This window comes from Natator depressus, chromosome 3 (genome assembly GCF_965152275.1).
Source record: "Natator depressus isolate rNatDep1 chromosome 3, rNatDep2.hap1, whole genome shotgun sequence".
Lineage (NCBI taxonomy): Eukaryota > Metazoa > Chordata > Testudines > Cheloniidae > Natator > Natator depressus.
Genome location: NC_134236.1, coordinates 182,776,964 through 182,803,499, shown reverse-complemented (window position 1 = coordinate 182,803,499; position 26,536 = coordinate 182,776,964).

The following is a 26,536-nucleotide window of genomic DNA, read 5'->3' as shown; positions in this document are numbered from 1 at the left end:
TGGCTGAGATCTGGGGGCAGGTTCTCAGTGTGGATACAAAATCAACTACAGTTGGAAATCTGTGAGCTGATAGGAAGTCTCTGGCTTGTATGGCATCCAATTGTGCCCTGATAAACTTCAGGTGTTGCACCAGTGTTAGTGTAGATTTCTCCAAGTTTACGTGAAGGCCAAGACTCGAGAAAAGGTCCATTGTCATTCGGACAGCATCGGTTTCAGAGGAGGCCTTGAGGAGACAATCCTCTAAGTATGGAAAGATGACAACACCCCCTTTGCATAGGTAGGCAGCCATTGTCTCAAGGACTCTGGAGAACACATGAGGGACTGTCGAGAGTCCAAAGGTCTGTACCTTGTACTGATAGTGATCAGTCCCCATGATGAACCAAATTAACCATCTGTGGGCAGGGTTTATTGTGATATGAAAATACATGTCTTGGAGGTCGAGGGCTGAGAACCAATCCCCCTGTTCCAATGCTGGGATAATGGTGAAGAGGTTAACCATCTTGATGTGTTGCAGTTTGACTAACTTATTTAGGTTTTGAAGGTCTCCACCTGCCAGGTTTTTTTTTTTTTGGACCAGAAAATAATGGGAGTGAAAACCCTTCCCTCTGTGCTGGGATGGGACTGGCTATATGGCTCCCAGTTTCAGAAGGTGATTTATTTCTTCTTGTAGAATGGGTTCATAAGAAGGGTCACTGAAGAGGGAAGGGGAGGGAGGCTGGGTGGGATAGAGGATCCTTGATGATATCTAGCACCCACTTGTCCGAGGTAATTAGCTGCCGTGATGGAAAGAAAGGGGACAGACGGTGACCAAACCGATGGAATGTCAGAGATAGTTGTTGTGACTGGAGCAGGGTTGAGGCTTCTTGGGGCCACACCTTCCAAGTTGTTGTTTGGCCAAATGTCCATGAGAGGTAGCCCATTGAGAAGTTGTATGTCTGCGCTTGGTAGGGGGTTTCTGTCAATGGCACTGAGTATCATAGTGTTGCTGGGGAGTGTATTGAAGTGATTGGGATTGTGGGGGAAGTTGGTATTTCCCTGGGTGTTTTTTCAGCACTGATGTGAAAATGCTGAGAGATCAGAGAGTTGCTCGAAAGTCCTTAAGGGAACGTAGGGACTCATCCATATTTTCTGCAAATAATTTCGGGCCCTCAAAGGATAGGTCCTGGATGGTGGTTTGTACCTTCTTAGGAAGGTTGGAGAAGTGCAGACATGACACTCATTTCATGACCCTGGCAGCCGCGATGGAACAGGCAGCAGTATCCATGGAGTCCAAAGAGGCTTTTAAAGCTGTATGGGCCAAGAGATGTCCTTCAGATATGAGTGCCTGGAGTTGGACTTTTTATCATCAGGAAGATCTTGGCAGAGTTCCTGTATTTCAGAATATTTGAGATATTGTACTTGGCTATGACAGCCTTGTAATTGGACATTCGGAATTGGAGTGTAGTGGATGAATAAGCCTTGTGTCCAAATAGATCCAATTGCTTCCAGTCTCTGTCATGAGAGATGGATTCAGGTTAGTATTGGTGTCCCTTTCCATGTATGGCATGGACAACTAAGGAATTTGGGGTGAGTATGAGATATAAGAAGTTCCATGTCCTTTGTGAGAACATAATATGTTTTGTATGTCTGCTTTCAGGTCAGTGGGATGGATGTTGGGGTCTGCCAGAGCACCTTGGCAGGATTAAGAAGGGCCTCATTAACAGGGAGGGCTATTTTGGAGGATGAGAATGTGTGCAGGATGTTGAGCAGTTTATGCTGTTGATCTTTAACTTCTCCCAAAGGAACCTGGAGGGAGTCTGCATTCCTGTGAAACACCTCCTGGAAGTGTTTGAAGTCATCAGCTGCAGTAGGTGGTGGAGTCACAATAGCCTTACCAGGGGAAGAAGAGGAGAAGTGGAGTGGCAATGGAACTTCCTCCTCCTATTCTTCCTCCTCATCTGCTATGGGGAGAGGCTTAGTCTCTGGTAGTTGAGAGACTGATAGAGATGGTGAACGTGTAGGCCTCTAACTTTGCTCTATGGGAGGCTTCCCAAACTGTGCCCTGTACATGGCCCAAGGATCCCAATATGGCCAATGTGGAGGGAGTGGCACATGGGGTTGAATCCATGGTGGTCCATACCAGGGCCCTAGTCTGGTTGTGGATTGTGGATAGTTAGGACATATAGAGTACACCTTTTGTGCCTGTCCCAAGTATGAGGGTAGGATGGAGTACTCCTCCTCTGCATCTCTGGGGAAGGGTAGTGCTGTCCTTGGAGGAGAAACGGAAGAATGGTGTAACACCAAAGAGGAGGATGAAAGTGGATGGAGGTCGTGTCTAAGTAGTGGTGACTCAGAAATATCAGATACAAGTAGGTCCTTGGGGTATTTGAACTTGTGGGGAGGATGGAGGAGCATCATCGGCACTGGCTCATGCATCAGTGCCGAGAGAGAGGTGCATTCTCTTGAACAGGCAGATGGAGTTGAAGATGTAGTCGTTGACGAGAGATTGCTCTGTGCTGAAATGGACATTTGGCACTGGTAGGGCTGTCGGTGCCATAGTACCTGAAGTTGGTCTGGTCAGGGTAATTGGCACCATTCTTGAAGGTCTTGTGTCTCAGTTAGGGTCTTTAGACCTTTGCTTATCTCTGGTACTGGAGATACTCAGGTGGTCCCTGGAGCTGTATCCCTCTCTGAGAATGTCGAGACAACTGATCTCGCAGAGGATGGCATTCTGGCGGGAGGTGCCTCAGAGAGTGATGAGGGACCCTGTTTCTTCCCATTAGTGCGGGAAAGAGTCATTTCTGTTCTTTTGACAAATAAATCATTTGAGTCAGGCCTGCATTATAGAGGTTTCCCACCCCCCCATGTAAGTGCTTGTAAAAGTTATCTAAGGGTTTATTGGATCACATTAGTAATTATTTCTGTAAGCCTTTCTGCCTAAGGGATTCAGGGAAAGTGAGTTTTATGAAAGGCTTCTCCACCCCACCCTACACACAGTCTGAATAAATTCATTCTTCAGAAGAAAAGAAGTCAGGAACTACTTGTTTGTATATTGTTTGAGATTATTAGTCAAAAAATGCTCTACAATCAAATTAAATAGGTGATTTTTTAAATGAAACAAACAAACATAAGTGTATTGATGAAATGTAAATTGTATTTGCAGCAAGTCATGGGCAGAATGCATTAATAGCTGTCCTTACCTCCCCCCCTCAGAAAAAAATGGTTTTGAACACTATATGCTGAGTTGACAAAATGGAAGCATCTGTTTGATAAACTGCCAGTGAGTGGTGACACAGAATGCATTCCTAACAAAAGGAAAGGATTTTTTTTTAAATGACTGCAGTATACCACTTTGGTGGTTTCAATGGCAATATACAGCGGGGGTGGGGAGGGAAGAAGTGGGGAAATGACGTTTAAAGAACCTCTAATCATATTCCCAGAAGATCATCTTTGATGTGTGGCTCCTTACTATACCTTAATAGTAAACTGTAAACTGTCCACAAAGATGGACTACAAGCCGTCAAGAACACTATCCCCGATAATGTCACGGCTAACCTGGTGGCTGAACTTTGTGACTTTATCCTTACCCATAACTATTTTACATTTGGGGACAATGTATACCTTCAAATCAGTGGCACTGCTATGGGTACCCGCATGGCCCCACAGTATGCCAACATTTTTATGGCTGACTTAGAACAACCCTTCCTCAGCTCTCGTCCCCTAACGCCCCTACTCTACTTGTGCTATATTGATGACATCTTCATCATCTGGACCCATGGAAAAGAAGCCCTTGAGGAATTCCACCATGATTTCAACAATTTCCATCCCACCATCAACCTCAGCCTGGTCCAGTCCACACAAGAGATCCACTTCCTGGACACTACAGTGCTAATAAATGATTGTCACATAAACACCACCCTATACCGGAAACTGACCGCTATTCCTACCTACATGCCTCCAGCTTTCACCCTGACCACACCACATGATCCACTGTCTACAGCCAAGCTCTGAGATACAACCGCATTTCCTCCAACCCCTCAGACAGAGACAAACACCTACAAGATCTCTATCAAGCATTCTTACAACTACAATACCCACCTGCGGAAGAGAAGAAACAGATTGATAGAGCCAGAAGAGTTCCCAGAAGTCACCTACTACAGGACAGGCCTAACAAAGAAAATAACAGAACGCCACCAGCCGTCACCTTCAGCCCCCAACTAAAACCCCTCCAATGCATTATCAAGGATTTACAACCTATCCTGAATGATGACCCAACAATCTCACAAATCTTGGGAGACAGGCCAGTCCTTGCCTACAGACAGCCCCCCAACCTGAAGCAAATACTCACCAGCAACCACATACCACACAACAGAACCACTAACCCAGGAACCTATCCTTGCAACAAAGCCCATTGCCAACTGTGCCCACATATCTATTCAGGGGACACCATCACAGGGCCTAATAACATCAGCCACATTATCAGAGGCTCGTTCACCTGCACATCTACCAATGTGGTATATGCCATCATGTGCCAGCAATGCCCCTCTGCCATGTACATTGGTCAAACTGGACAGTCTCTACGTAAAAGAATAAATGGACACAAATCAGATGTCAAGAATTATAACATTCATAAACCAGTCAGAGAACACTTCAATCTCTCTGGTCACGCGATTACAGACATGAAAGTTGCGATATTACAACAGAAAAACTTCAAAACCAGACTCCAGCGAGAGACTGTTGAATTGGAATTCATTTGCAAATTGGATACAATTAACTTAGGCTTGAATAGAGACTGAGAGTGGCTAAGTCATTATGCAAGGTAACCTATTTCCCCTTGTTTTTTCCTCCCCCCGCCATTCCTCAGACGTTCTTGTTAAACCCTGGATTTGTGCTGGAAATGGCCCACCTTGATTATGATACACATTGTAAGGAGAGTGATCACTTTAGATAAGCTATTACCAACAGGAGAGTGGGTTTGTGTGGGGGGTGGGGAGAAAACCTGGATTTGTGCTGGAAATGGCCCACCTTGATTATCATACATATTGTAAGGAGAGTGATCACTTTACATAAGCTATTACCAGCAGGAGAGTGGGGTGGGGGGAGAGAAAACCTTTTGTAGTGATAAACACCCATTTTTTCATGGTTTGTGTGTATAAAAACATCTTCTGTATTTTCCACAGTATGCATCCGATGAAGTGAGCTGTAGCTCACAAAAGCTTATGCTCAAATAAATTGGTTAGTCTCTAAGGTGCCATAAGTCCTCTTTTTCTTTTTGCGAATACAGACTAACACGGCTGTTACTCTGAAACCTATAAAATAAAATTCAATTAATGATCTATCATTGCTTTGCGCTTTGTGACAAGACATTATTTGGCTGTGTGCTGTACATACTGTAGGGCAGGTGTCAAATACTAAAATAACACATATGTCAGAGTTATAAAAACTGAATGTGATTGCACTCTTCCTCTCCCCACATTGCCCTGCTACTGATCGTCATCCTGGTCTACAGAGCTTCATCTTCTTAGGCCTGGTCTACACTATGAGTTTATGTCAAATTTAGCAGCGTTAAATCAAATTAACCCTGCACCCGTCCACACAACAAAGCCATTTTTGTTGACATAAAGGGCTCTTAAAATCGATTTCTGTACTCTTCCCCGACGAGGGGATTAGTGCTGAAATCAATATCGCCGTTTCGAATTAGGGTTAGTGTGGATGCAATTAGACGGTATTGGCCTCTGGGAGCTACCCCACAGTGCACCATTGTGACCACTCTGGACAGCACTCTGAACTCGGATGCACTGGCCAGGTGTACAGGAAAAGCCCCGGTAACTTTTGAATCTCATTTCCTGTTTGGCCAGGCAAGCTCATCAGCACAGGTAACCATGCAGTCCCAGAATCGAAAAAGAGCTCCAGCATGGACCCAATGGGAGGTACTGGATCTGATCGCTGTATGGGGAGATGAATCCATGCTATCAGAACTACGTTCCAAAAGACGAAATACCAAAACATTTCAAAAAATCTCCAAGGCCATGATGGACAGAGGCTACAGAAGGGACGCAACACAGTGCCGCATGAAACTTAAGGAGCTCAGACAAGCGGAGCAGAAAACCAAAGACTCAAACGGACGCTCCGGGACGGAGCCCCAGACATGCCACTTCTATGCTGAGCTGCATGCAATTCTAGGGGGGGCTGCCACCACTACCCCACCCCTGTCCGTGGACTCCCATGATGGGGTACTCTCCATCATGCCTGAGGATTTTGTGGACTGGGAAGATGAGGAGGAGGAGGATGAGCTTGAGGAGACCACACAGCACACCGTTCTCCCCGATAGCCAGGATCTTTTTATCACCCTGACTGAAATACCCTCCCAACTCAACCAGGCTGGAGAAGGGGCCTCTGGTTAGTGTACCTTCATAAATATAATACATGTTTTAAAAGCAAGAGTTTTTTAATGATTAATTTTCCCTGATGTCTTGGAATGCATATGTGGCCAGTGCAGCTACTGGAAAAGTCTGTTAACTTGTGTAGAGGTTCCTTCCCTACTCTGAACTCTAGGGTACAGATGTGGGGACCTGCATGAAAACCTCCTAAGCTTATTTTTACCAGCTTAGGTTAAAACTTCCCCAAGCTACAAATTATTTTCCTTTTTCCCTTGGACTTTATTGCTGCCACCACCAAGCATCTAACAGATATATAACCGGGAAAGAGCCCACTTGGAAACGTCTTTCAGCCCAAAATCCTCCCCAAACCCTACACCCCCTTTCCTGGGGAACATTTGATAAAAATTCTCACCTATTTACATAGGTGAACACAGACTCAAACCCTTGGATCTTAAGAACAATGAAAAAAGCAATCAGGTTCTTAAAAGAAGAATTTTAATTGAAGAAAAAGTAAAAGAATCATCTCTGTAAAATCAGTATGGTAAATACCTTACAGGGTAATTAGATTCAAAACACAGAGAATCCCTCTAGGAAAACCTTAAGTTACAAAAAGACACAAAAACAGGAATATCTATTCCATTCAGCACAGCTTATTTTCTCAGCCATTTAAAGAAAACAGAATCTAATGCATATCTAGCTAGATTACTAACTAAGTTCTAAGACTCCATTCCTGTTCTGTCCCCAGCAAAAGCATCACACAGACAGACAGAGAGAGACTTTGTTTCTCCCTCCCTCCAGCTTTTGAACGTATCTTGTCTCCTCATTTGTCATTTTGGTGAGGTGCCAGCGAGGTTATCCTAGCTTCTTAACCCTTTACAGGTGAAAGGGTTTTTCCTCTGGCCAGGAGGGATTTTAAAGGTATTTACCCTTCCCTTTATATTTATGACATGCCCCCCAAATCACAGATAGGGTGAAACACTGGCTGTGATTTCTTCCTGGAGCTCTAGGAGAAAACAGAGTTAATAAGACACATGCACCTCTAAATATACTACCAAATATATAAAGACTAACAATATTTTCCACATCTCAAGGACAATTTTAACCAGTTGATTCTGGGAAACTTTCACGGGGAGTGCATCAGCCACTTTGTTAGAAGCTCCTGAGATGTGTTGGATGTCGAAATCAAAATCTTGGAGAGCTAAACTCCACCGAATAAGTTTTTTGTTATTTCCCGTGGTGGTATGAAGCCACTGTAGCGCAGCATGGTCGGTTTGTAGGTGAAAAAGCCGTCCCCAAACATATGGGCATAGCTTTTCCAGGGCATAGACAATGGCGTAACATTCTTTTTCACTGACTGACCAGTTGCTTTCCCTCTCAGACAGCTTCTTGCTGAGAAACACGACAGGGTGGAATTCTTGATCCAGTCCTTCCTGCATTAAAACTGCTCCCACACCACGCTCGGACGCATCTGTGGTTACTAGGAACAGTTTGTCAAGTCTGGGGCCCTTAGTACAGGGTCAGACATGAGTGTCGCTTTAAGCTGGTTAAAGGCCTTCTGACACTCTTCAGTCCACTGAACGACATTTGGCTGTTTCTTTTTGGTTAGGTCTGTCAGTGGGGCAGCGATTTGGCTGTATTGCAGTACAAATCGTGTGTAATAACCGGCCAAGCCTAAGAAGGATTGGACCTGTTTCTTTGACTTTGGGACAGGCCACTTTTGGATAGCATCCACTTTGGCCTATAGGGGGTTGATAGTTCTTTGACCCACCTGGTGTCCAAGGTAAGTCACTCTGTTTAGGCCTATTTGACACTTCTTAGCCTTAACAGTTAGTCCTGCCTCCCTTATGCGCTCGAAGACTTTTTGTAGATGTTCTAGGTGTTCTGCTCAGGGATCCGAAACTATGGGCACTTCGTCAAGGTAGGCGACTGCATAGTCTCCCAATCCTGCTAGGAGACCATCTACAAGTCTTTGGAAGGTGGCGGGTGCATTCCGCAGCCCGAAAGCGAGTACATTAAATTCATACAGCCCGAGATGTGTGGTGAAGGCTGATCTTTCCTTGGCGGATTCATCTAGTGGTACCTGCCAGTACCCCTTGGTTAAGTCCAAGTTAAAGAAGAACTTGCCAGCAAATTAAAGAAATATGGGCTGGATGAATGGACTATAAGGTGGATAGAAAGCTGGCTAGATTGTCGGGCTCAACAGGTAGTGATCAGTGGCTCCATGTCTAGTTGGCAGCCGGTATCAAGTGGAGTGCCCCAAGGGTCGGTCCTGGGGCCAGTTTTGTTCAATATCTTCATAAATGATCTGGAGGATGGTGTGGATTGCACCCTCAGCAAGTTTGCAGATGACACTAAACTGGGAGGAGAGGTAGATGTGCTGGAGGGTAGGGATAGGATACAGAGGGCCCTCGACAAATTAGAGGATTGGTCCAAAAGAAATCTGATGAGGTTCAACAAGGACAAGTGCAGAGTCCTGCACTTAGGACGGAAGAATCCCATGCACCGCTACAGACTAGGGACTGAATGGCTCGGCAGCAGTTCTGCAGAAAAGGACCTAGGGGTTACAGTGGAGAAGAAGCTGGATATGAGTCAACAGTGTGCCCTTGTTGCCAAGAAAGCCAATGGCATTTTGGGCTGTATAAGTAGGGGCATTGCCAGCAGATCGAGGGACGTGATCATTCCCCTCTATTCGACACTGGTGAGGCCTCATCTGGAGTACTGTGTCCAGTTTTGGGCCCCACACTACAAGAAGGATGTGGAAAAATTGGAAAGCGTCCAGCGGAGGGCCACAAAAATTATTAGGGGACTGGAACACATGACTTATGAGGAGAGGCTGAGGGAACTGGGGATGTTTAGTCTATGGAAGAGAAGAATGAGGGGGGATTTGATAGCTGCTTTCAATTACCTGAAAGGGGGTTCCAAAGAGGATGGCTCTAGACTGTTCTCAGTGGTAGCAGATGACAGAACAAGGAGTAATGGTCTCAAGTTGCAGTGGGGGAGGTTTAGGTTGGATATTAGGAAAAACTTTTTCACTAGGAGGGTGGTGAAACACTGGAATGGGTTACCTAGGGAGGTGGTGGAATCTTCTTCCTTAGAAGTTTTTAAGCTCAGGCTTGACAAAGCCCTGGCTGGGATGATTTAATTGGGGATCGGTCCTGCTTTGAGCAGGGGTTGGACTAGATGACCTCCTGAGGTCCCTTCCAACCCTGATAGTCTATGATTCTATGATTCTAAGAACTGCTCCATTTGCATTAGGAAGGGCAAATCTTCTGGAGATTTAACACTTGCTCCTGATATCCAGGCATCCCAGTGTTTCACAGTGTGGTAGGCATGTCGGATAAATGACACATCTGGTTTCCACCTTACGGCTCTGAACCGCAGACGGGAATGCTCGGGTGTTAGCCCCATTCTGACTCTCCCCTCGGTTTTAAACAGTTCATACTTGTTCATGTGTTCCTTAGGTATTTCAGCCTCCACCTCAGCTAAGGATCCACTGAGCTACGGCTTCAGCTCTACCATGTATTGGTCTGTAGAGATGCTGTACCCAAAGCAGGCCCTTTCGAAGTTTTCTAAGAAAGCCACGGTATAATCGCCTGCCTTGTAGGTGGGGAACTTTCTGGGATGGGAAGAGGTACCTGGAGAAGATTTGCTAGGGTTTGTTGGTATATTCTGCTGAGCCTTTGCTTTCTCTGTCTTCAGTGCATGGTTCCTCTCTTTCTCCTTCTCCTCCATCTCCATCTGTCTGAGTTCTACCCGTCTTTCATGTTCCTTTTGTCCTTCCTCAGCCTCAAATCTGGCTAATTCCAGCTTCTGTTGAACAGTGCAGTCTGTTCTAACCTCTCTGTGTTTAACTAACTTTACACCCGAGAGTTAGAAAGAAAACAAAAACAAAAAAACCTTGGCTTGTAAAATTTTGCTGTGCTGTCTGGATACCTATGTTCTCTGATAGTGATTGTCAGCCTACAGAAAAATCCTTAAAAAAAAACCCTAACACTTTCGTCTCCAGGTAAATAGGCAGAAAACCGCTGTAGTTGCTCTTAGGAAAAAAAAAACTTCTTCAGGTCAGTGAAGACTTATGAATTTCCCTGCAGGAGGTTAACTATCCTGCCTTTAGGTAGAGAAAACTCCAGCTTACAAAAGACAATCCCCTTTTGTCTCTGCTCTGGCCCCCAAGCAGAGAAAAAACCTCTATCTGCTTTCAGCTTAAAATATTTCCTTTTAAAATCTGTGTTTCTGGTTCAAAAAATCTCAAACTGATCTCAAAATTATTTCAAGTTAATCCCACCTCTCTGCCACCATGTCAAGGTTCCTTCCTCACTCTGATCTTTAGGGTACAGATGTGGGGACCTGCATGAAAACCTCCTAAGCTTATTTTTACCAGCTTAGGTTAAAACTTCCCCAAGGTACAAACTATTTTCCATTTTCCCTTGGACTTTATTGCTGCCGCCACCAATCATCTAACAGATATATAACCGGGAAAGAGCCCTCTTGGAAACATCTTTCCTCCCAAAATCCTCCCCAAACCCTACACCCCCTTTCCTGGGGAAGCCTTGATAAAAATCCTCACCAATTTACGTAGGTGAACACAGACCCAAACCCTTGGATCTTAAGAACAATGAAAAAAGCAATCAGGTTCTTAAAAGAATAAGTTTAATAGAAGAAAAAGTAAAAGAATCACCTCTGTAAAATCAGGATGGTAAATACCTTTCAGGGTAATTAGATTCAAAACATAGAGAATCCTTCTAGGCAAAACCTTAAGTTACAAAAAGACACAAAAACAGGAATATCTATTCCATTCAGCACAGCTTATTTTCTCAGCCATTTAAAGAAAACAGAATCTAACGCATATCTAGCTAGATTACTAACTAAGTTCTAAGACTCCATTCCTGTTCTGTTCCCGGCAAAAGCGTCACACAGACAGACAGAGAGAGACTTTGTTTCTCCCTCCCTCCAGCTTTTGAAAGTATCTTTTCTCCTCATTTGTCATTTTGGTGAGGTGCCAGTGAGGTTATCCTAGCTTCTTAACCCTTTACAGGTGAAAGGGTTTTTCCTCTGGCCAGGAGGGATTTTAAAGGTGTTTACCCTTCCCTTTATATTTATGACAACTTGTCTGGGGATGGAGCGGAAATCCTCCAGGGACATTTCCATGAAGCTCTCCTGGAGGTACTCTAAAAGCCTTTGCAGAAGGTTTATGAGGAGAGCAGCCTTATTCCGTCCTGCATGGTAGGACACTTTACCATGCCATGCTAGTAGCAAGTAATCTGGTATCATTGCAAGACAAAGCCTGGCAGTGTATGGTCCCGGTGTTTGCTGGCATTCAAGCAACATCCATTCTTTATCTCTCTGTGTTATCCTCAGGAGAGTGATATCGTTCATGGTAACCTGGTTGAAATACGGGAATTTAATTAAGGGGACATTCAGAAGTGGCCGTTCCTACTGAGCTATTTGCCTGTGGCTGAAAAGAAATCCTCCCCGCAGTTAGTCAAGCAGTGGAGGGGGGGGGCATTGGCGCTGAGCTGTTCGCATTTGGCTAGCAGTGATCTTCCCTGATACCAGCCAGGTGGTGGGGGGAGGGGTAAAGGGATCATCCCAGAGAATTGGACGCAGGGGGTTAGTTTGGTTTCTGCTGCTGCACATTAACACGAAAACCACAGCACTAAATGGCCAACTCAACGGGCTTTGCTTGGTATGGGAAAGGAGGGCGCTGCTGTTATGAAGGTTCCAGAAGCTGAAAGACTATGGCTTACCATGGCCGCCTGCAAGCCGGATTCTGTTGCCCAGCACTACGTGTGTGATCTCTAACACGAAAGCCGCAGGCACTAAATAAAAGATGCAAAATGCGACCTTTTACCGAAATCACATGTGCTATGTAATGTGAATAGTGTTGTTCAACATGAAAGAGTATAGCCATTGTTCTATAAAATGTATCTTTTTAAATACTTCACTCCCTTTTTTTCCTCCCGCAGCTGCAAATGTTTCAAGCCTCCCTCCTCCGTCCAAAGGCTATCTCAGATAAGGTGGTGAAAAAAATGCACCCGTGAGAAATGTTCTCTGAGCTCATGCAGAGCTCATTCTCTGTCCAGCACTGACAGAGCTCAGCAGAATGTGTGGAGGGACACAGTAGCACAGTACAGGAAAGCGGCCAATGAACATGAGGACAGGAGGGACTATCAAGTTGAGAGATGGTGGCAGGAAGATCAGAGGAGGCAGGATGCAACGCTGGGGCTACTGCGGGATCAAAAGGACATGCTCTGGCGTCTGGTGGAAGTTCAGGAATAGCAGCAGGATCACAGACTGCCGCTGCAGCCCCTGTTTAACTGCCCACAGCCTCCTCCCCAAGACGCCCAAGAATGCGGGGGGAGGCTCCTGGCACCCAACCACTCCACTCCAGTGGACAGCCCAAGCAACAGAAGGCTGTCATTCAACAAGTTTTGAAGTGGCCTTTTCCTTCCCTCCTCCCCTGCTCCCACACCCCACCTATTGCTATTGCTACCTTGTGAGTTATCTCCCTATTTTGATAATCAGTTAATAAAGAATACATGGTTTTTAAATGATAGTGACTTTATTTCCTTTGCAAGCAAGCTGTGATTGAAGGGGGGAGGGCGGGTGGCTTACAGGGAATTAGAGTCAACCAAGGGGGCGGGTTTTCATCAAGGAGAAACAAACAGAAGTGTCACACGGTTCCCTGGCCAGTCATGAAACTGGTTTTCAAAGCTTCTTTGATGCACAGCGCTTCCTGCTGTGCTCTTCTAATCGCCCTGGTGTCTGGCTGTGCATATTCAGCTGCCAGGCGATTAGCCTCAACCTCCCACCCCGCCGTAAATGCCTCCCCATTACTCTCACAGAGATCATGGAGCACACAGCAAGCAGCAATAACAATGGGAATATTGGTTTCGCTGAGGTCTGAGCGAGTCAATAAACTGCGCCAGTGAACCTTTAAACATCCAAATGCACACTCTACCACCATTCTGCACTTGCTCAGCCTATAGTTCAACAGCTCCTTACTACTGTCCAGGGTGCCTGTGTACAGCTTCATGAGCCAGGGCATTAAGGGATATGCTGGGTCCCCGAGGATAACTATAGGCATTTCAACATCCCCAACAGTTATTTTCTGGTCTGGGAAGTAAATCCCTTCCTGCAGCCATTTAAACAGACCAGAGTTCCTGAAGACCCGAGCATCATGAACCTTTCCTGGCCATCCCAAGTTGATGTTGGTGAAATATCCCTTGTGATCCACCAGTGCTTGCAGCACCATTGATAAGTACCCCTTGCGGTTTACGTATTGGCTGCCAAGGTGGTCTGGTCCCAAGATAGGGATATGCGTTCCGTCTATAGCCCCACCACAATTAGGGAATCCCATTTCAGCAAAGCCATCTACTATGACCTGCACATTTCCCAGAGTCACTACCTTTGATAGCAGCAGCTCAATGATTGCGTTGGCTACTTGCATCACAGCAACCCCCACAGTTGATTTGCCCACTCCAAATTGATTACTGACTGACTGGTAGCTGTCTGGCATTGCAAGCTTCCACAGGGCTATTGCCACTTGCTTCTCAACTGTGAGGGCTGCTCTCATCTTGGTATTCTTGCACTTCAGGGCATGGGAAAGCAAGTCACAAAGTTCCATGAAAGTGCCCTTATGCATGCAAAAGTTTCGGAGCCACTGGGAATCATCCCAAACCTGGAACACTATGAGGTCCCACCAGTCTGTGCTTGTATCCCAGGCCCAGAATTGGCATTCCATGGCATGAGCCTGCCCCATTAACAGCATGATCTCCAAATTGCCGGGGACCGCGGTTTTAGAGAAATTTGTGTCCATGTCCTCATCACTCTCGTCACCGTGCTGCTGTCGCCTCCTCACCTGGTTTTTCAGGTTCTGGTTCTGTATAAACTGCACGATAATGTGTGAGGTGTTTACAATGGTCATAACTGCTGCGGTGAGCTGAACGGACTCCATGCTTGCCATGCTATGGTGTCTGCTCGGGCAATCCAGGGAAAAGGGTGCAAAATGATTGTCTGACGTTGCTTTCATGGAGGGAGGTTTGACTTATGACATTTACCCGTAATCACCTGCAACAAATTTTTGACCCCATCAGGCATTGGGAGCACGGTCCAGAATTCCAATGCATGTTATTTTTGCAATCCTATCACTACTTTCTTAATTAATTTTGCAGTGTTAGCAAAGTATGTTCTTGAGTACATTGAAGAATGCTGTATGGATGCCCTCATTCCCTGTGGGCGGACTGCCTGTTAAATAACCTGAATCAGTACGAGCTGAAATGTCATTTAGCATGACCAAAACAAAAAAAGTTAGGGATGGCTGAACTGGTTTGGATAAAACAAATATCAACCTGAACCTTTGCTCTGAAGCTGAGCAAACTTTTTTTAATTCTCAAAAGTCTTTGGTTGTGGTCTAAAATGTTACCCCTGCACTATTCACTCCAGCATTTAGTTTTGTCTTTGACTGAAAAGTGAACGACCCTGACAGAATCTATTCTTTTATATTTCAGGCCAGGCTAAAACCGGGCAATATTGTCATCTGGTCTCACAAGATTGTAGCCCAAATTCAAGACTAAAGCAGTTTTCCCCTGTGCACATGGTTAGTAGGCTATTTATCACTGGATTTTCTCCTTTAAGAGTAGGAATGCAATGTGGGAGACTTTCTTCCATGAAATTATCACCAGATAGCATATCAGTGAGAGGTCTTCCTTAGAACTCAGAAGAACCAAGTCAGTATGTAATATGTTGTGAATATATATTAACTATGAGTACAACTGGCCCAAATATTTTGTTGAAAAGGGTTTTTTTTAAATGAGAATGCTTTTCAACTGAAGTGAAGATTTTTTTTCTCAACATTTTTCAATGAAATTTCAAAACAAAACATGTTTCCTTTGGATTTTTTTTGTGACATATATTTACTTTTTTCAAGTGGTTGTAGCTATGAACTAGATGTTCATCCTTGCTTCTAGCAAGCCAAGTCCTACTTATAGCAGTTCACAACTCCACCCACGCCTCTCTTCAATCCAATCAGATGTTATTTCACTTTTTAGCCACACCTCGCCAGACAGTTGCTAATTGTGGTTAAGAGATCAGCCATAACTCTTGTACATTGCTTGGGGTTTGCTCATTTCATTTTTATATGATTTTTATATGTTTTTTCCAAATAAAAGGTGTTTGTGGATTCATATTCCTGAAGACTTCTGAGTGTTTGGGGGACAGGAGGGGAGAAATACCTATAAAAGTTACTGGGAGGTTTAACATTTTAATAATATAAAATCTGGTAGTGGCTAAGGTTTTAGGTGGAGACTTAGAATCATAGAAGATTAGAGTTGGAAGAGACCTCAGGAGGTCTAGTCTAACTCCTCAAACCAGGACCAACCCCAATTAAACCATCCCAGCCAGGGCTTTGTCAAGCCATGCCTTAAAAATCTCTGAGGATGGAGATTCTACCACCTCCCTAGATAACCCTTTCCAGTGCTTTATCACACTCCTGGTGAAATAGTTTTTTTCCAAATATCCCACCTAAACCTCCCCCACTGCAACTTGAGACCATTGCTCCTTATTCTGTCATCTGCCATCACTGAGATCAGCCTAGCTCTATCCTCTTTGGAACCCCCTTTCAGGTAGTTGAAGGCTGCTATCAAATCCCCCCATCACTCCTCTCTTCTGCAGACTACATAAGCCCAGTTCCCTCAGCCTCTCCTCATAAATCATGTGCCCCAGCCCCCAATAATTTTCGTTGCCCTCTGCTGGACTCTCTCCAATTTGTCCACATCCTTTCTGTAGTGGGGGACCCAAAACTGGATGCAATACTCCAGATGTAGCCTCACCGGTGCCAAATAGAGGGGAATAATCACTTCCCTTGAGCTGCTGGCAATGCTCCAATGCGGCATGAGCCAATTATTTTATTTATTTCTAAAAGGACCCACAAGCAGCACTGAATTCAGCCCTTACTATCTTGAATTAGATAGAAAAAGCCATTGGCTTGAGAAAAAATTAGTTTTCCCACCACCTTATGAGTTCTATTTTATTTCCTCCCACCCTCACCCACCCCTCAATTGTCCTGATAGTCTCCTTCATGCATTTTTTTCCTGAGGAATGTTTGAAATTCCTCACAAATTGAATACCATTATCTGAAACAATATTTATAGCATATAGCACAAACATATTCTGCAATGCTTTGGGAGTCTGTGTTTTAGAAGTGTTTTGACACACACTATTTGCTTATCTATTCTGCAAACTCAGTGCAAAGTCTTTGCCAGGGCTTAGTAGCCCTCTTCCACCAGTAACATGGAACATTTTCTGGCATGTTTTGTTTGGTGGCTACTACATAATTGACATTGGCTACTTCCTTTCCTGTGTTCTGATCTAATTGTCCTCCTCCCTTGACCATCAGATGCATAAAACAGAAATCAAATGGCACCAGTTATTTCTATGCTGGGCTCATTTTTCTAGGGCTTTTATAGTCAGATGTAATAATGCCATTTCTGCCATTATTGTGCTATGGAGTATGCCTGCAGGGGTCAGCCTCTCCTCTTTTCCCTGGGGTCACCAAAAATACTTATTAAGGTAGCCTATTACTGGACATTCTTACAAGATGTCCCCAAAATGTCCATCTCTTCTTGTGTAGGTAGCTATGTCCACTGTAGGACCACTTTGTTACTTATTCTATCTGTCCATTTTACTTTTAATATTCTAGACACCTACATCAAAAGCTGATCATTTGGCTTTGGATGGACTTATTTTTCCAGGGCTCTGCTCCATATAAATATGGACACCAAAATAATTTCTAGCCAAACATTTCATTTTTACTGTGCCTTAATGATATTCAGCTTTTTGGTACAACTACCAATATGCCCAATGAGAACTAGTCATTCTCTACTGATATCTCCATTTTTAGAAAGAAATAAGGAGGACGTCTCATCTGCTATGTGATAAGCCATATGGAAAGTGTTTATTTTCCAGTACTATCTCAGCCTGCACTAAGAAAGTCTTCTAGGAAAGATTCTGTACAAAAATGTTACTTTATTTCAAAGACACTAGGTGTCATGCATCAATATTAGCATGCTCCTCTGAATGCTTGTGCATGATATACTCCAGTGGTTCCATACTGGGACCCTCTGCAGCCCTCTAATCTACCTGAAGTCTCTCATTTACCAGTGTGGGAAGGGCAGGGTGGCAATGACCCTCCTCCCCCATTGAAACTATCTGTTTTACTGATATAAGTGTAAGATGAAGGCCCAGCTCTGCATCCCACTTGCTTGCAGAGGTGGGATTCTGCCTTTTGGATACAGCATCTGTACTGTGTACTTCCAATTGATCAAGGTAATTTTGTCAAGGTACTCATAAATTTTAACCAACTTACAAGTAATGCCTGTGGCTCTTTTTCTATCACAGAAATTCCTCTAAGTCTTTGGTACTGTTCTGGAAGCAAATACTACAGGTCTTAAATTCCCATCTTCACATAGATATGAAATATCTGCTTCTGCAGACAGTCTCTAGGAATTTAAGAGAGCAGCTGGACAAAACAAAGTCCTAACAATTGCACAGCTTATGCACCAATGATTGGTGAGTTCTGTACAGTGGGTCCACAGCCTTTGCTGATTTTTCAGCCCACTCCCCTTCTCATCAGCCTGTGTCTGTAAAAGCCTTGTCATATTTAAAGCTATAGTTCTCTTTCCGTGTATGGTTTTTAAGCAACAGAGAGAAAGGGAGTTAGAGAAGGAGCAGTTCTAGCACTAGAAGCCTTTCTTTTGGTAAAAAGAATGTGTTTAACATTTGGCTATTGTCATTCTGAAATGACAAAGCACTTTACATAAATATATTTTTCAGCTCGTAAATCATTAAGGGGCTGGTTTGCCTTTCATCAGTTTTGAGGGGTGTGTTTTTGACTTCAATAGGATCAGTATTTGGATGTAAGAGCATATGTGTATAGGCTGGGTAACTACAGTTCAATATATATTCTAAAATAAGATAGTATGACTGTACTGTCCTCCTTTGCTTGCTATCAAGATTGGAATCCAGAGTTATGCATTTTCCTTCATGCTATCAAAACAATGAAAGGACTGCAACTTCCTGCTAGTTTTCAGTGTTATCAATGTCATCAACTGTTCATTCATGAGCTACACAGAAGCCTCAACTTGGGTCTTAGCTGAAAGGTGAACTGAAAAGCTTTTTATCTGCCAACCTGTAAGCCACATTATAGACTTTACTAACAACAACAAGAACCAGGAGTGCAACCCACTACCACTGAGGTTTTCAGATTAAGAAATAGCAGATACAGCTGAAAAAAACATGATGGCAGAGGAAAATCTTCCCCTACTCCAAATGTTAGTTGCTGGTGGATGCTGAATCCTGCCATATCAGTGTTAGTGTATAAGAATAAGTCAGTATACACACTCTGTAATTGAATGTCAAGAAAAATGAAAATATATTGTTTTATTGCTACTGTTCTTTGATTTATTGTCATTGGACATGAGGTCCAACAAATCATTTTGCTGACACCATCAGCTGCCTTAACTAGGCTGTCAGTTCACGACATTAAAGGTAACGGATGGTGATTATTTTACTGTAATGGGTTTAATCAGTACTTTGAATGACTTAGCAGTCCTGTCATAGTATAGCTAACTCATCATTCATCAACGCAGCATTTGTTTACTAACATCATCTATAATTCACTTGATTGTTGACCATCATCAGCAAATGCCTCTCCAGCTAAGTTTGATCAGAGATGAAAGTTTGCACAGCTGCAGCACACTAACGAATCCTCTCTGTGCTACTAGAGCAAAAATGTTACTGTTCTACTACACCCCAGTATGAGGAAGTGTCATGCTCTACATTTACCCTATTTCTTTGCCCAGTCCTCCATACCAGGATTTACAAAAACCTAAAATATATAATTGCTCATTTTATTATAAATGCCTGCCCTCAGGAACCCTCAGTACTTGATGGTTTTCATGGAAGAATTTTGCCATGACTTAGAAGAGTCAGAAAGAACAGACAACCTGTTGACTATCGAGTAAAAACAATAAGCAAAATATGCTCATTTTCTAAAATGCATATAAACCTAGGGTTTTTTTTAAAGATATGCCTGATTAATTGAGGAAGTCTCAAAGGCCTACAAAAATATCCAACTTATTCTGTACACACACATACATACACACACACACCCACACAGAGAGAAGTGTAATCATTATGGTGTTCCAGTGATATAAGAGACAAGACCCTAAATCAATTTTTCTTGTGTTATGCTCTTCAAGTTTAAGGAATAAGAACAAAAATTGTTGAAGTTGTTTTCTGAGATCAGTACAGCAGATCTCAGTATTTACATTTTTCTCTTCTACTGATGTAGGGGGGCACTGAAATTACTATTGCTGTAGTGATAGGGGAGGATCAAAGTTCTACCTTTCAGGTCTGAGAAAAGAATTTGGCTCTTTAAACTGCAAGTGATGGCTATTTGAGTTAGTTTACCCAAGAAGAGGCTATTTCAAAGTTTTAAGAGTTTCATTTGCATTTGAAAAATTGTACATAAATATGAGAGACTTTCAAGAAAGGATTTTAAAAGGAGTTACAAATCAACATTTAATCAAAATGAAAGCTTATTCTAAACCCAACATTTTGGTCTACAAAACTCAAGACTCAAAGCTCAGGAGAAATTAGTGCATATGGCAAATAGGTGGATCCAATTCTGAAGGTGCAAGAAGGAGAGACTATAGTAGATAAGGAAGAGAAATACTCTTCAGATAGAACAGTTCAAGGTCAACTAATCATAAACTGGTATTCTAGTCATATACACAAGCACACAGTAGTGTGTGTATAAAAATGGAATCAAAAACATTATACTAAACTTGGCCTGTTTGATTAAAAAGAGGAAGTAACAGTAGGTCCATAAAAATGTACTGTCAAATTGTCAACAAGGACAGAACAAGAAATAATGAGCAGCCAGGAGCAATTTGGTTAAACATGAGGAAAAACTTAGCCATAAAAAGAACAAAGTACCAAGTGACTCAGCTACTGTCAGTATTCTAGATCTGAAAGCCATGTATTAGGTATGGTTTAGGAATAAAGAAATTCCACTTACTGCAATGTAAGAATACGTAGAATAATCCACTAGAGGCTCATTCCCAACTTAATATTCTATCATTTAAGCAAATTAACTAAAAAAAAAATTAAGAGAACAAGAGCAAACGAAACAAACCCAACATTCAAATAATGTATCAGGCCTAGGAAGCTGAAGAAGATGTAAGGCTATTTTAAATATAAGGAGACATCAGAAACAATACTCACCATCTGGGAGCACCCTCTCACAGCAAGACCCAGCATTGCAGCACCATGCCTCAGTTCCCCCCCTCCACACATTTTCAGCTCTCTCTCTTTGTAAAGGTGATTTGGCCTTCCAGCCAAGTTACTTTTAAGCATCCAACTCTCCCTTCTCCTCCCTCTGGGGGACAAAACAGGGGTGCTAAAACAATATTTATAGTAGGGGTGCTGATGAAACCATGCATTTGGTGTTTGTTATTAATACTTCAAGACATGGGGTGCAGCAGCACCCCCAGCACCCCTAGTCTCAAGCACCACTGGGACAGAGTCCTTTAGCTAAAGCCCAACACAAGAGCCAAACAAGAGAGTGTTTGGCCCCACTGGGCTTAGCCTTCACTCCCCTTCCTTATAGGCTAGCTTCTAGTAGCAACAGCCTGTCTCACTACCATCTTTTTGGCTCCGATCATTCAAGTGCAGTCTACCTTCCTTCCAAGGATAGGACCTTCTTGCCTCATATCAGAGCAACCTGTCCATTCTTCTCCCAGTCAACCTTTAACCGCTGGGCTTTCCTCCTTAGTCCCCAAGTTCTACTTCAGACCAGAAGCCTCTGACTCCTCTTGGGCTGAGTCTTTACACACCTCCCCAAATCTGGTCTACCCAAGAACTGGCCCAAAAATCCTAGCTTCAGGCTTTCGTTTCCTAGCCTCTTTGACTCCCTCAGGTAACTGATGGGCAGGATCCTCTCAGAGGCTAATATGAAGGGGAAAGGAGTCCAGGAGAGCTGGCTGTATTTTAAAGAAGCCTTATTGAGGGCACATGAACAAACCATCCCGATGTGCAGAAAGAATAGCAAATATGGCAGGCAATCAGTTTGGCTTAACAGTAAAATCTTTGGTGAGTTTAAAAACAGAAAGGAAGCTTACTAGAAGTAGAAACTTGGACAGATGACCAGGGAGGAGTATAAAAATATTGCTTCAGCATGCAGGGGTGCAATCAGGAAGGCCAAAGCACACTCGGAGTTGCAGCTAGCAAGGGATGTGAAGGGTAATAAGAAGGGTTTCTACAGGTAGATTAGCAACAAGAAGAAGGTAAAGGAAAGTGTGGGACCCTTATTGAATGGGGGAGGCAGCCTAGTGACAGATGATGTAGAAAAAGCTGAAGTACTCCATGCTTTTTTGCCTTCATCTTCACAGACAAGGTCAGCTCCCAGACTGCTGCTCTGGGCAGCACAGTATAGAGAGGAGGTGAGCTATGCTCAGTGGTAAAAGAACAGGTTAAGGACTATTTAGAAAAGCTGGACATGTACAAGTACATGGGTCCAGATCTAATGCATCTGAGGGTGTTGAGGGAGTTGGCTTATGTGATTGCAGAGTCTTTGGCCATTGTCTTTGAAAACTTGTGGCGATTGGGAAAAGTCCCAGACGATTGGAAAAAGGCAAATATAGTGCCCATCTTTAAAAAAGAGAAGAAGGAGAATCTGGGGAACTACAGACCAGTTAGCCTCACCTCAGTCCCTGGAAAAATCATGGAGCAGGTCCTCAAGGAATCAATTCTGAAGCACTTAGTAGGAGCATTGCCAGAAGATTGAGGGAAGTGATTATTCCTCTCTATTCAGCACTGGTGAGGCCACATCTGGAGTATTGCATCCAGTTTTGGGCCTCCCACTACAGAAAAGATGTGGACAAATTGGAGAAAGTCCAGCGGAGGGCAATGAAAATTATTAGGGGGCTGGGGCACATGACTTATGAGGAGAGGCTGAGGGAACTGGGCTTATTTAGTCTTCAGAAGAGAGGAGTGAGGTTGGATTTGATAGCAGTCTTCAACTACTTTAAGGGGGTGTCGTGGAAAAATTAACCACACGTTGTGTTTGGGTCAGAACAAGCTTGAGGCTCCTTTATTGATTAGAAGCGGAGGGGGGTAACAGCTCTAAGTAGCTGCCCCCCAATGCAAAGCACACACACCTTTTTAAAGCTTAAAACCACAGACAAATTACACATACTTCTATATTAATTACCTTATTTGGAATACATTGAAAAATTAACACTGGTCAAAAGCAAAAACAAGCATCTCCCTCACTAGGCCCCTCCTGTTATTCACTGTCTGTTCTTTTGCGGTCAGCGACCTTTCTAACACAACTGTTGTGGTTATATATTTCATAAGCTTGACTATTGCAAATTTGTTCTGTCTGGGGACCTTTCCATCCTGCCCCTTCATACCCCTTATCCACAGAAAACCATTGTTCCATTCTGGGGACTTTCCACTTTGACTTTTCCTACCCCTTGACACACATAAGCAAGCAGGACCTCAGTTTACGGCCTGCAGGCAAGCTTGACCAAAGTCAGGGTGACCTGAGTTTTATGTCCTGTTAATTTTCCCTCACAGTTCCCCCCTTTGAGGCCTCTTCGGCCTCACTTTATTCTATCATACCCGTCCTGTAACAGTGCTGGTTCTAGTGGGACCCAACTGAGAGTGCCAATTCAGGACAAACTGCTTAAAGCAGGGCAGTTACAGCCCAAGGCTGGGGTTTCTGTGCATACCAAGGCAAACCAAACCAAACCAAACCAGACAGACAGAGAGGACTTTGGTCTCACCCCACTGGCTAACCACAAGTCACACAAGCAATTCCCTTGGACACTCCAGTTTCCTAGTATCATCACCAGTGCCACTCGTTATGGAGACAAATGTTTATGAAAACCAATACCCCAGTAAAAGAAAAGAGGTTCTCTCGATCCCAAAAGACCAAGCCCCAGACCCAGGTCAATATACAAATCAGATCTTACCCATAAATGACGCTATTGCCAATCCTTTAGAATCTAAAATCTAAAGGTTTATTCATAAAAGGAAAAAGATACAGATGAGATCTAGATTTGGTTAAATGGAATCAATTACATACAGTAATGGCAAAGTTCTTGGTTCAGGCTTGCAGCAGCGATAGAATAAACAGCAGGTTCAAATCAAGTCTCTGGAGTACATCCACAAGCTGGGATGGGTCTTTCAGTCCTTGTTTCAAAGCTTCAGTGTAGCAAAGTTCCTCCAGAGGTAAGAAGCAGGATTGAAGACAAGATGGAGGAGCTGCAGCAGATTTTTATATTCTCTTGCCATGTGGTCTTTCTTTCTTTGTTCCAAAGACAAGCTGCCCATCACATGGCATGGAAAAACCTCAGAGTTCTGTCCATAGGCATGTCCCTGCATGCCTTGCTGAGTCACAAGGGGTGTCTGCCTTCTCTCAGTGGGTCAGGTGTATAGTTGATGGTCCCTAATGGGCCATCAAGCAGGCTAAGCAGAGCTGACACCAACTTGTCTGGAGTGTCACCCAGAAGCATAGCACAAGTTTGAACTACAGACAGTATAGAGCCAATATTCATAACTTTAACTACAAAATGATACACACAGAAAGACAGAATAATCAAACCCAGCAAACCATAACCTTGTCTGAGACACCTTATTTGACCCCCTTTATACAAGATTTGGTGCCACTACTGGACCTTGGTTGCAACAATGTTCTATACGGTCCCAGTTCAAGTCAATAACATCACACCTCCATGGTCATTAATTTATTAATTTCCTCTCTCTCTTCCTCACGTATTACCTGCATTTCCTCGTCTTCTTCCCCTCCTACCTGCATTTCCGCATAAACATTCATTGCTGCCTCTTGCCTCCTGTTATCATAGAGTTTATTGACAATCATTAGTGCCACTTGTTCCTTTACATTGAGCTTAACAGATCTAGGACCAGGCAGGCAACGATAAACACATCTACTACAACAGCAATAACATAACCCCATACCAAACAGTAATAAAAACAACAACATTTCTCTGGCAACAAAACAATGGGGTTGAGATTGCTGAATAGTCTTAGTCACAAAACACAAAGCATCATACTTAGTACATAAGGTAGAATCCCTATAGGCTGTATGAAAGGCATTCTTTTCAACTTGATATATATTTTGGAGCATGTGAATCTGTCCCTGTAGGTCGGAAATTTTCTGAACCTCTGGTAGAATTGAAAGCAAATTTTGGAATTGGTCAGGTACTAAAGCAGTCCAGTTAAAAGGTATTTGGAACCTAAGGGCTAATTGTAGAATTTTATCCACAGGCCAATGAATGATATGATTGCCTGCGGCTGTGGTGAGATTAAAATGTACATCATTCAAGGTAATGGTCTTAACATGCACACAGCTATTATTAGCTTGGAAAAGTAGATGTCCTTTCAGGGTAGTGCCGTGTTCCATACCCTCCAAACAAATGTTGTCATGAACAGTGACAACCTCTCCTGGTTTTAGTTTATGTACACACTGAAGTTGAGGGGGTTCTAAAGGCCAGAGTGTCCATTGGCTTGCAATCCCTACCCAAATGTCAGGCATTATTCCAGGAGCACTGACTACAGATTGGTTGGGCATACCAGGTAGTTCAAGTTCCCAAATGTCTCGGTGAATTATCCAATCCCACATGCATCCTCCCCATGGACCCGGCAGGATTCGGTAGGTGGGAGCCCATACCCCTCCGACCAGCCCGTATGCTTGGAAGGAGCACTGAGAACGTCTGCATTTTCACTCAGAAAATCTCCAAGTATGCCTCCATGGCCACAGATCAGATGGTAATCCCGAGGTGGCTGTAAGGGCAGAGGGCCATGCCTGATGTTCAAGATCCCTTCGAATGGCCACGAGCTGGTCATTCCAAAAATCCTGAACCTCTGAACAAGCCTAATCCCACTGCAATGCCTTCTCAGCCCCAGTGATACTAAGCACCATATCTGTTACAAGCTTCTGGGTCATTGCCCTAAAGGTGGAAATAATACGTAATTCGCCTACTCCCGCTTGTGTCTGGGTCAATTGTGCTCCAATAATAAGGCCTGTGGCTTTTTTCTAAGTGTCCCAATTTTTTCTTCACGTTCTTGATTCTTATGGATATTTCAGATTGCCGCTACGCTATTTGCACCATCCCATAGGTGTCCAGCCAAGTCCCTTTTCTTTCTAGGGGAAACCCAGGCCCATTGCTGTGCTAACATGATGGCAGCCCCTTTAGAGCAATTTGGATATGTAGAGGTAATTTAAAAACTGGATAAGGGCAATGTGAATTTAATGATCCCTAATATGGCATTAATTACAGTCCATCGGTGTCCCAACACACTAACACATCTCTCCCTTGTGAAGTATTGTACCACATCTGTTGGCTAAACACCTTCGCAAAAAGGCTGAGAGGCATCAGCATCAATGGCATAAGAAGGGGCATATTACAATATGGGATAGGTTAAATTATCAGTTACTGGGATAATTTCAGTACAGGCAAAATTTCCGGTGGCAGAACAAACTTTTTGGGTATACGTTTGATTATTTACTAGTGAGGCTACTGATTGGTCAAGATCTAGAAAAATATTACTTTCCCATCCCCACCCTAAGTTTGTTAAGAAGGAGAGGCTGAGGAATATTAAAAGTTTTATCTTCAGGTAGTTTTGGCTAGCTTCCGCAAGCTATTCTTCAAGATTTCGTAGTCTTAATTCACTTAGCTGTCCGGCAATGAGGCAGCAAGGGAGAGGTTACTAGCACAATCACCTTTCTTTGTGATTATTATGTCCTCAGGTGGAGAGGTTGTTTTCTTCAGGTGGAGAAGTTGTGCCTTCAAAGGCACGGTGGGTCTGTCAGTGGACAAAGTAGAGGTTACTGGCTTTTCACCTTGTCCTTCACTCCTGCTGTCCAGAAGGAGAAACAACGCCAGAAGGAAAGATAGACTGATCACCAGTCAGAGAGCCATTACAGTGAGAAACATGGGCAGGTGGTCAATTCTCAGCACTTCACAGCGGTGTTGATAATTAACAGGACTTGATATGGGTCTTTCAGCATGGGGCCAGGGCGGTTCCTCGCTGATGGACCTCTATGTAGATCCAGTCTCCTGGTTTCAGCGAGTGGCAGGGCTGCTGTA